Raw genomic sequence first — 11,179 nt, forward strand, 5'->3', positions numbered from 1 at the left:
GACACAAGCACCAACACTCTAAAGCTGCTGCTCTAACCCAACAAGGGACAGCACATGCCGTGTTATCTCTGGCATTTTCTTTATGAAAGCAACCAGTTAAAGGGAAGCAAGGACAAGGCTCTAAAGGGCCTTGACATTTTATTTGGACTCCAGGGCTATGACAAACCACCAGAGTCATCTGCCAGGAATCAGGACACCTAAGATGAAGAGAAAGCCACTGGTCAGTGTGACGAAGTAGCAGAATTGGGTGACAGTGAGTCAGTGCAGAGCAGAGTTCAGAGGCCAGAATGAGAAGACATCCAGGGAAGGGCGGTGACCTGCTGGGTCTATGGTCATGGTGATTTTTTTTATTTAAAGAGAAAAAAGAAAAAAACAAAGCAGTAAAAGGCTACAAGTAGTACAGAATTTCAAGAAAAAATATACAGTAAGAAATCACTAGTTAATAGATTACATATTGTCATCTTAGAAATAGTTGTCCAAATTACAAAATTAAAGCATACAAAGTAGACATTCATTCAGTGAGATTGCAGACAGTTCTGTTCAGTGATCCAACAAAAACTCAGTAATATGGTTTTCTATCCTACACACTTAAATATACATGCATTTGTATCCTTTAGGCCACTTTCTTTTCCTTTCTTTTTTTACAATAACAGTTACACTTTTTGGGTTTTATTACTCCATAGTTCTTATTACTTTTTTTTTTAAAGAGAATTAAACCAAATGTGACAAAACAAAACAGAGTCACAACAGAATAATGGACATAGTATATGATGCAAAAATAGAATGCCAGGCAATCAAAAATGATTACCATTATGCCTCTTGCTATCTTAAAAAGAGTTGCCCATATCATCAGGTATAATAGAATTGAACAAAATATTACAGAACAAGACCAACAAAACCTACACTGGAGACCTTACAGGACTTCAAAAGAAGATAATAGTCAAACCATAATGGGCATCATAGTAAATCTTATTGCCTTCAAAGTGGTTGCCTATACCCTCAAACTTGATGCTATCAAACAAAACAGAATAGAGTAAAATCAGACAGAACAAGATGGGGAGAGCAATACTGGGGTTCAAATCAGGTTAATAGGAAAACAAAAAAGTTACTGTAATATATCCCGCTATTTTTTAATTTAGTTTTTGCTTAATTAAAAAATAAGAAAAAATAAATTAAGTAAAAAAGTGGGAGATTGAGATAAAAGAGCACATAGTAACAGAACAACACAGGTCAGAACCGAACAATTTAAGCATCATTGTGTTTCACCACCAGATAACCTGACGTAATAGTAGTCACCATAGTGTCTCTTTCCTTGAATTATTTGAGTATAACTTCATATACTATAGCATCAAACATATTAAGACAGTGTGAAGCCACTCAAGAGAATGTAAGAATTACAGGGTATTTAGAGATATCATCTCACTAACAGAAAACAAACAACAGTTTCTCTATTATCTCTTTCCCTATAAAAAGTTTTGTTCATACTATCACATATAGTAAAATATAATAAGATACAACATGTTAAAATCCATGGAAACCAACGAACAACAGCTTGATGGAACTTCAAGACAAGATGATATTAAATCAGTACTAGCTATTATGATGTCTTGTTTTCTTCAAAATTGCTATTCGTACTATCACAGACAATAAAATCAAACAACCCAGATTAAAACCATTCCAACTAATGAGTGAAAACATTATATGGCTTCAAACCAATATGATTGGGAATCATGGTTACCACATACTTTTATGTATTCTTATCATTTCTTACACTAGGGAAACTATTCGGTATTTATACATGTGAAGTTTGATTTATCTCACTTATGAGTATGGTCTCAAGCTGCGTCCATTTATTTATAAATATGATCACAATCCCTGACTTGAAGTTATACTACAAATGATCACACTTAATGTGATCATTCTTTATAGGTGAGTAGTACTCCATTGTATAAAAATACCACAACTTTTTAATCCATTCCTCAGTTGATGGACACTTAAGTTGTTTCAAAGATCTGGCTGTTACAAATTGTGCTGCTATAAACATGGGTGCACATATATTCTGTGGTATGATGTTTTCAGTTCTTCTGGGAACATGCCGATAAGTGGAATAGCTGGGTCAAATGGGGCTTCCACTCCCAGCTTTCTGAGAAATCTCCAGACTGACCTCCACAATGGTTGCACCAGTCTACACTCCCACCAACAGTGCAGGACAGTTCCTTTTCCCCCACAGCCTCTCCAGCATTTGTTGTTGGTGGTTTTCTTGATCTTGGCCATTCTTTCAGGAGTGAGATGATATCTCAGTGTGGATTTAATTTGCATTTCTCTAATGACCAGTGATGGTGAACATTTTTTCATGTATTTATTTGCCATTTGTATTTCTTCATCTGAGAATTGTGTATTCATCTCAGATGCCCATTTTTGGATTGGGTCTTTGAATTTTGGGGGTCTGATTTTTAAAAAATTCTTTATATGTTTTAGACAGAAGTCCTTTGTCTAAGGGGCAGTTCACTAAGATTTTTTCCCAGTTTGTGGGTTTTCTTTTCACTGTTTTGGAGATTTCTTTTGACGTGCAGAAACTTTTTAATAAGAGGTGATCCCAATTATTGACAGTGGGAAGTATTTCCCGTGCAGTTTGAGTCCTGTTCATGAATTCTGTACCTGCCCCTGTGTCTTCAAGATTTTTACCCAATTTGTCTTCCAACAGATTTAGTGTTTCTGTTTTAATATTTAGATCTTTGATCCATTTAGATTTTGTTTTAGTACATCATGATAGGCAGGGGTCTAGTTTTAGTTTACAGCATATGGAGAGCCAATTTTTCCAACACCATTTATTAAAGAGACTGTCGTTCTTCCAGTGAACCTGCTTGGCTCCTTTATCAAAGATAGGGTGGTTGAGTGTGTTTGTATCTTCTAATCTATTCCTAATCTTTAGCTCTGTTTTGATTCCAGTACCATGTTGATTTAACTACAGATGCTTTGTAGTATAACTTCAAGTCAGGGATTGTGATGCCTCCTGCCTTGCCTTTGCTGCTTAGAACTGTCCTTGCTATTTTAGGTCTCTTCTTGCTCCAGATGAATTTTAGGAGTGATTTCTCTAGATCTATGAGGTATGTTGATGGTATTTTTATTGGGATTGCATTGAATCTGTATAACAGTTTTGGGAAAATGGTTGTTTTCACAATATTTATTCTTCCTATCCATGAGCAAGAGATGTCTTTCCATTTTCTGAGATCATCTTCAATTTCATTTTTCAGTGTATTATAATTTTCCCTGTATAGTTCTTTCACTTCTTGTATGAGAATAATTCCTAAATATTTCATTTTTTTGGTTGCTAGTGTGAAGGGTGTGGCTTGTCTTATTGTATGAATTTGAGCTTTTTCTTCCCATTTTTAATAAAGTTGGCTAGGGGCTTATTGATTTTATTTATTCTTTCAAAGAACCAACTCTTTGATTCATTGAATCTTTGGATTTTTTTTTAGTCTCTATTGCATTGATTTCTGCTCTGATTTTTATAATTTTCCTTTCTGCTTTTCGCTTTAGGCTTGACTTGCTCTTCTTTCTCTAGATGTTTGAGGTGTACTATCAGGTTATTTATTTGTATTCATTCTGTTTTCCTGATGTGGGAGCGCAGTGCAATAAATTTTTCTCTGAGGACAGATTTCTTTGCATCCCACAGATCCTGGTAAGTTGTATTTGTGTTTTCATTTGTTTGTGGGTATTGTTTAATTTCTTTTTTAATTTCCTCTGTGACCCACTGATTACTCAAGAGTGTGTTATTCAACTTCCATGTGTTTGTGGAATTTTGGAAGTACCTTTTATCATTAATTTCTAATTTCATAGTGCTATGATCCGATAGCATGTAAGGGATAATTTCAACCCTTTTGCATTTATTTACATATGTTCTGTGAGTTAATATATGGTCTATTTTAGAAAATGACTCATGTACTGCAGAGAAGAATGTGTATTCTGTTGTTGTTGGCTGGAATACTCTGTATATGTCGATCAAGTCCATTTGTTCACAGGTGTGATTCAGTTCTTTTATTTCTTTGCTGATTTTTCGTCTAGTTGATCTGTCCTTTGGTGTCAATGGTTTGTTAAAATCTCCTGTTAGAATTCTGTTGCTGTTAATTTGGTTTTTCGTTTCTGTTAATACTTGTTTTATATAACTGGGTGATCTGGAATTTGGTGCATATATATTTAAGATAGTTATCGCTTCCTCTTGAAGTTTCCCCTAACCAGTATGTAGTGACCTTCTTTATCCCTTCTGATCATTATTGGTTTGAAGTTCACATTGTCTGCAAACAACAGCTACTCCCACTTTTTGGGGGGGGTTCCTGTTGCATGAAGTATTATTTTCCATCCTTTGACTTTTAGTCTGTGAGTATCCTTTTGGGTTAGATGGGTTTCTTGTAGATAGCATATGGTTGGATTTTGTTTCTTGATCCATTCTGCCAGTCTGTTTAATTGGTTCATTGAGACCATTTACATTAATGGTTATAACTGTTATATATTGGTTTAGTGTTGACATTTTATCTTTCTGCTGTGACATCTTTATCTTTCTGTTCTGTTTGTCTGCTTTGTTTAGTGGTTTTTTCCTAAATGCATCTAGGCTGTCTTTCAGTATTCTTTACAGGGTTGGCTTGGTGATCATGAAGTTCTTCAGCTGTTGTTTGTCATGGAAGTATCTTATTTCTCCATCCATTTTGAAGGACAGTTTCTCAGGGTACATCAGTCTAGGCTGGAAATCGTTTTCTTTTAGGATCTGAAATACTTCACTGCATGCTCTTCTTGATTTTATTGTTTGTGCTGAGAAGTCTGCTCTGATTCTGATAGGTTTTCCTTTATAGGTGATCTGTCTTTTCTCTCTGACAGCTTTTAATATTCTATTCTTTTGTTGGATTTCTGGGATGGCAATTATTATATGCCTGGGTGTAGTTTTATTTTGGTTATGGCTATTTGGAGTTCTATATGCTTCATTGATCTTGATATCAGTTCCCAATCTCATGTTTGGAAAATTTTCAGCTATTACTTCTCTAAATATCCTCTTGACATCCTTTATGTTGTCTCCTTCTTTTTCATTTATCCCTATCAACCTTATGTCGTTTCTCTTTGCGTCATCTTGTAGGTGTTGAATTGTTATTTCCTGATTTCTTGTTATTTTTAAAAGATCTTTCCTTTCCTGTTCACTGGCTATAATCTTGTCTTTGAGGTCTGAAATTCTATCTTCACATTCATTGAGGTGGTTTTTACAACTTTCAATGGAATTTTTGGTTTTCTGTATGTCTCTTTGCATCTGCTTTATATATTCTGTTTGTTTCTTATATTGTTCATCCAGGGATTCTATCTTTCTGTTTAGTTCCTTCAATTTTTTAAAACTATGTGTTCTTTAGATATGTTCAGCATCTCCTTCATTTCTTTTATCATTTCTTCTTTTACATGAGAGATTATTTCTAGTTTGAATTCCTTTAAGGCTTCCCAGAGTTGCTTCTTTATTTCGGTTACTATTATTTCAGGTATTTCAGGTATGTGGCCTGTATTTTCTTCTATGTATCTGGCTCCTAGGCTTTCTTGGGATGGGCTGGATGTTTGAGATTGCATTTTGGTCTTTCATTTCGTCATTTTCCTATATTTTCAAGCTTCAAGTGTTGTTCCAAGCTTCCCCTGGTCGTGTTGGAAATTGTCTCTTACGTTCTGGACTCCTGGGACTCCTCTGGTAGTAGCTCCCTCCTTGGGCAGGGAAGCCCCTGGATTAAGAGAAGGTTGCCAGGCTTCTCTCAGGTAGACCTAAAGCCTCTTCAAGCTACACAGCTCCCCCCTGTGGCAGCAAAGCTTCCCTCCTCAGCAGGGCTGCTCCTTCCTCCACGAGGTGGCAGTAGTGCTGGAGCTCTCCAGGCTTCCGGAAGGAAGGCTTGGCCCAGTTCCCTCCTTCAGGTGGGGCAGCTGCTGTGTGCCCTCCGGGTGAAAGAGGGTGGTCGGCAATGCTGTAACGGGGTCCCGCGGCTCGCCTGGCCTCAGTGTTCCCGGCAGGAAGCTGCAGTGCCGGTCATGTGATTTTTATGATGAATTCTATCATGATACTACAGCTACTCCTGAGCAGAGGCATCCCGCTTCCTGTCCATCCAACTGGAGAGCTATCCAGCTCCTGAGCTCCCCGATGAGAGACAAAGGTGTGCGTGGCACAAGGAAAGGACAACCTGAAACACGCAGACACTGCCCAATTGCATCCTAGGTAAAAACAGCTGTAGGCACGACGGAGTGCTGGCCCCCAACCACGCGGGCGTGTGACCTGTGTACTTCTGTCCGGTGCCTCTGCTCGCACATGACTCACTTCTGCTATTTTATTCTCCTGCGTGAAGAGCCCAAAACCAGGGGGTTCTGGTTGTACCGAGCTCAGAATGAGGGTGGGAAGAGCACAGAATCCAGGCAGCGCCCTTCCTCCAGAGGCTGCCTGGGGCCAGGCGCTAAGAAGGATACGAGGGGACGTCCTGCTTGTCCCAGTTTCATTTCAAAGTTCTTTTTTGAAAATGTTAGGGACCGCAGTGGGGTTTGCTTTTCTTATGTCTACTTCACAACCTGAATCCTAAACTTTGGTGTTTGCTGTTATTGGCTTGATATCAAGTTTTGTAGAATCAAACAAAACCCATCGTTATTTTTTGTGAAACTTGGTTAGATTAGAATATTGGCAAACCCAACTTTGGACAAATGATCGTTTTTTTGTGCACTGTTGTGACTGTATACTACTGATAAATTGGAACTGACCTAAATATCCATCAATAGGTGATTAAATTGTTGAGAATGCTGTGGAATACTGTAGAGCCATTTAAAACAAATAGAAACCCTATTGACATGAAAATAAAGTCCATTTTTTGTTGACTGAAAAGGTATACTACATGACAATATACAAGAACAATGGCTATTTGGGGCCAGATTCTAATAGCATAACCTGAGGTGGGGGTTCTTTTGCAAGTGATTAGTTGGAAAGCTCTTAAAAGAGCAGGAGTGAGCAGAGCAGAACAAGGGGAAGAAAACTGAGCAAAGATGTGGCCTTAGTTGTAGACTAACTTCATATTGCTCTCAAGGGAATTGGAGATTTTGAATACATTTACCATATGACGTTTTTTGTCTTGTATCAAGTAATAATATTTTTTCTTTTAGAAAAAAATCTTTTTTAAAATAATTAATTTTATTGGTACATTTTAGTTGTATATAATGATCACATTCATTTAGGGAATTTATACCTGTACATGATGTAATTTAATTCTTTTTCCCCCCATTCCCTTACCCTATCTTCAACCTCTCTTCCCCTCCCTTTTTTATTTTTATTTTTTTAAAAAAGAGGATAAAAAAGAATAAAACCAATCAAAACAAACCAGTGTTAAAAATACAGGACTTCAAAATATTACAAAATCAACAATAGTTACCATAATGCCTTTTGGTGTCTTCAAAATAGCTGCAGACAACTTTGGACATAGTAAATACTGAACAGAACAGAATAGAAGCAATAAAAACAAAACGATGAAGGGAATAAAGGACTTCAAAACAAGCCAATAGTAACCCAAAATTGCTACCATAACATACCTTGTTATCTTTGAAATAACTGCTTCTGCCATGGGATTTGACATAATCAAACAAAACAAAAAAGAATAAAACCCAACCCAACAAAAACAATGGAAATGATATATGACTTCCAAAACAAGACCACAGGGTATCAACAATGTCTGCAACCCTCAGAAGGATATCCCCCCTAGATGTCACACTGGGCACCACTATCCTCTGTACCCATGATCAGACCACTGGGCCCAGACCTGCAATGTGAGTGAGACACCAAAACACCACAGGCGTCCAACTGCATCTCACCTGCATAGCTACCATCACAGCCTGTGTTTCTGCACATAAGCTTACAGTGGAGGCTAGGGGGTGTACGTGTTGGTACTTCTTGTTGGCCAGCCTGCTTGCCAGAAGGGACAGGGGTCTGTCTGTCCCAGTCCAGCAGTGGCCTGCACATGGCACTGGTTTCCAGACTGGGCTTGCTTGCTGGTGTGGCTTTGTTCTCTCTGCCCCCAGTCTGCAAATGGCACTGACTCAGGGGAGAGGCTGAGGTCTGTTGCAGTCGGCAGCTCATGCATCTTCCTCTCCCTGTTTACAAAAGTTTTTATTCATTTTTCCTTCTTTTCTCATGTTTCCCCCTTTCCTTCCTTCCTTTCCCCATTGTCCCTCCCTAGTTTCTCTTCCCATTTGAGCATTATTTTTCTATTCAGTAATGCCTAATATACATTTTGGTCCTTATTTGAACTTTCAGTTTTTCACAGTAGAGAAACAATGCAATATTTAAGATTTTTAAAATGAAATTGTATTTATAGTCACTTAATATCTGTATGAATTTGTATTTACAGAAAGATTTCTGAAAAATTATTTACCAGTGTTGTGGGGTTTCCGTAATTCTGACATTTCTTACATACTTACATATTCTTTTCATACAACTGTAAAATTCTGATTTAAAATTTACTGCATACAGTAAACTTTATGATTGTATAGCTCTTTGTGTGCTACCGCAGAGTCATGTAATTATCATCATCACAGTCAAGATTCAGAACGAGTCTGTCATCTGAATAAAACTCCTTTGTCCTTCCCCATTGTAGATACTTCTTTGATACTAATTTAAAAATAAAACTGAATTGGGTACCCATGAGGCTAGGATGGGCTCGGCACTTTGGGTTTGCTCCTAAGCAAGCCAAAACTCAGTGCAATGTGAAGAGTAAAGTGAAACTTGAGTTTAACCAGTCAGAAGCCTCTAACGAACTATGAAATTGTGTGTGTGTGTGTGTGTGTGTGTGTGTGTACCCAGAAGCACTAAGTACATTTCCAACTCTGTCTATCTGTCTGTCCATCTCTATATCTATCTAAATTTTGAGGCAGGCTCCATGCTGGCCTCCAACTTGTGATCTTCTTGCTTCAGGGATCCAAATAGCTAGAACTAGTTTTGTGCCACTTAACCAGGCAGGGACTTTAACCAATCAAGAATTTTCTGTCTTGGTTTCCTTCTTTCCCATGAACCAGTTGTGATCTTGTGATGCCTGATTCATGAATCACTGAATGTGCAAAAAACATTTTGTAATTTTAATATGCTTGTGTTTATTTGTACCCCTGAATTCTGGCAGTGATCTAGGAAACAGCCTTATGAAATGGACTCTTCTGATACAATAAAATATCATCACCAAAGAATCCACAGAGGAGGGGGCTGGGGGTTTAGCTCAGCGGCATAAGTGCTGCCTTGCAAGCAAGCAGTCGTGAGTTCAATCCCCGGTACCGATAAAAAGGAAAAAGATAAAAAAAAAAATGAAAACCATTAAGTCATATCCTATTACAAGAAAGCTGATTTATATTCTAGTACTATTTAGTTGGCTTTGTCTACTCTTAGTTATCCTAAAGGACACTAATTGATGTTCATGATCCCCTGCAACTAAGAACATTATTTGGCTCTTTTTAAAACAAGAAAATGCTTTAATTAGGAAGTAAGAAAAGCTGGGCATGGTGGTGCACACCCATAATCCCAGCACTTCAGAGGCTGTCAGAATTGTCTTGAGATCAAGACTCTAGTGAGCTACACAGTGAGACCCTATCTCAAATCCCCCCTCCCTCTAAAAGAAAAGAAAGATAAAATGGCAGGAGGCTTTAACTTGAAATGATGACAAAGATCAGCCAGGACCCTAACAAAGGAGTGTGAGGGAAACAGGAACAGACTTGAGCTTGAGCAGCCAGAGTGGGCCCATTCTGGTGAAGGGATCACACTGACCCATCGACAAAGGCAGGAGACCAGCTCTCAAGGTTTTTCTGGTGGGCTGGGGTCCAGTTGGTATGAGGCAGGAGTTCAGGCATGGCCAGCTGGCTGCATAGGAGGGTGTCCTTGAGCCCGGGACCAATCAGAAAATGCTATCTCCAGTTCTTCTGGCATTATATCAGCAGGGTTTTGATGGGACAATCTAGATCTGACATCAGCCTAAGAAATACGAGATAACAAGATGACTGCCACTAGCCTCCTGGTCACTGTGTTCTTTCTCCAGCAGCCTATTCTCAACTCTGCAGAGCTATTTCTTTTCACTTATTCTGGCCCACACTTATTCTGCAGACCACACTTCTTTTCTTGCCTTTAATGAATGTGAAACCTCACTGCCTTTTGCACCCATCTTGGCCAATTCTTTGTTGAGGACAGCAAGAAACCTCCAAGAGCCCATAGCATCCTAGAACCTCAGAGCTGATCCTTAACCTAGCTCTGATTTTATAGTTCTGGAATCCTCATGGGTTAAGGAGTGGTTCTGAACCCATGAAATGATTGTCTATTTATGGTGTTTGCAGTCATGTGGGGCTCTGCATTTCCTGTCCACAGTGCCCAGCATTCTGAGCACTCGGTCAGTTTGCAGGGTCCAGATGAATCCTAGACTGGAAGAGCCCCATATTGAACATCAAGAACTCACTGGTCAGTATAGGTCCTTGTTTTCAGTGATAATTGAGATTAAAGTGTGTATTTATAAGAAAAATCTTTAATTCTAGAAAGTAAGAGAAAATGGTAAGGGACTTTAGCTTGAAGAACTGCCAAAGCTTAGATTTGTTCTAATCCTTAAGAAAGGAAAGTAAGGGAAGTAGGAAAGGACTCCATCTCATACAGCTGGAGGGGCACGCTCTGATGAAGGGGTCAGACTAGCCACCTGTCTTGTCTGGCTTTTGATCACCCATGAACATTAGTGCAGGCCCTGCTTGTATCTGGAAGCCAAAAGCCAGCAACCTCCACTGAATTCTGTCCAGCAGAAGCCCCCTGGATGATAGACCTTCTGGCTGCATCTAAAGCAATGTACTTGGCTGCATTCTGCCTAGAGGTGCCTTTGGATTTCTTCTACTGGATGCATTTGAACTGAATTATAGAACTACATAATTATAGTCCAGCTTCTCCAGTCCTTTATCTGTCTATGAAAGAGTGGGAACTTGAAGGACTTTCTGAAGCCCAAGGAAAGTTAAGGCCCTCAGTAACTGAGAAAAGTAATGGAAACAGAGAAAAAAGCCAGGGTTCCAGAACAAAGGCAGCCAGAAAGCGTCCTACATCACTGTGAGACCTTAGATATGTGTTCCGTTTCTAGGACTCTGTGTTCTCATCGAAATAATGGAGTGGGCTTGAAATGAAGAAGAC

This window comes from Cavia porcellus, unplaced genomic scaffold, assembly GCF_034190915.1.
Source record: "Cavia porcellus strain 051 isolate PalLab524CR breed Dunkin Hartley unplaced genomic scaffold, mCavPor4.1 scaffold_4, whole genome shotgun sequence".
Classification (NCBI taxonomy): domain Eukaryota; kingdom Metazoa; phylum Chordata; class Mammalia; order Rodentia; family Caviidae; genus Cavia; species Cavia porcellus.